General features: G+C 39.3%; 1 protein-coding gene across 2 annotated transcripts in view; it reads right to left on the bottom strand.

The window, feature by feature from the left end:
* The window catches only part of NBAS (neuroblastoma amplified sequence), a 466,664-nt gene that overhangs the window by 202,525 nt on the left and 263,221 nt on the right, over positions 1-918 (bottom strand). The gene's annotated exons all lie outside the window — the stretch shown is intronic.

Genomic DNA, 918 nt, shown 5'->3' with positions numbered 1-918 from the left:
GGATGGTCTCGATCTCCTGACCTCGTGATCCGCCCATCTCGGCCTCCCAAAGTGCTGGGATTACAGGCTTGAGCCACCGCGCCCGGCCTGCTTCTTAAGTTTAAATAAAATCCAAGGCAAGTATTGGCTCAGTCTATTCTAAAGTCTATTCTAAAAAGATTCTAGGGCCAGGCATGGAGGCTCATTGCTTGGTGGTGAACTGCTTGAGCCCAGGAGTTCAAAACCAGGCCTGGGCAAAATAGTGAGACCTCGTCTCTGTAAACAAAAAGCTAAAAAATAAAGTAATAAAATAAAGAAAGAACTGGTGGTTGGGGAGAGATTCCCATCTGTGAATGACAGCTTCAGGCCATGTCCATAGAGTTTCCTCCTGCTCCTGATCTTCTCTTCCTGACTACCTATGGATTTCAGACTTGCTTAGCCAATCCCCATAGTAGTAAAAGCCCAGTCCTGGTAATGAAGTCTCTAACATGTATCTCTCCTATAGTTTCTGCTCCTCTGGTTGAGTCGTGACTAACAGACCAGGTATCTAAAGTACTCAGTCTCTTTCATAACCTCATTTGGATGTATTCCTTTCTCTTATGTTATCAGATCAATTAATTTTTGTTTTGGGATGTGGTAAAATCTGCTGAATGTCTATGAAAACAGCCAGATGCAAAGGTCTTGTGAATGAAATGAAGGACAACAAAGTCCACTCAAAAAAGGTGGAAACAGAATACTAGTAAAGGGTTTAACTTAAAACCTCTTAACTATGAAATCCTCAATAATTATTTAACTTTTCTCTATTCCTATCTCCTTACTTTCAAAATGAGATTCCTATTCCTGCCTATAAAGGACAAAGAAGGAACTGAGAGAAGTATTAAAGCATAAAATGAGTATTATTATTGTTGTTAACGGAATTTTTTTTTTTTTTTTTTTTTT

The sequence above is a fragment of the Mandrillus leucophaeus genome, unplaced genomic scaffold, assembly GCF_000951045.1.
Source record: "Mandrillus leucophaeus isolate KB7577 unplaced genomic scaffold, Mleu.le_1.0 Scaffold122, whole genome shotgun sequence".
Taxonomy (NCBI): domain Eukaryota; kingdom Metazoa; phylum Chordata; class Mammalia; order Primates; family Cercopithecidae; genus Mandrillus; species Mandrillus leucophaeus.
This window is presented reverse-complemented; position numbering and strand designations above follow the sequence as displayed.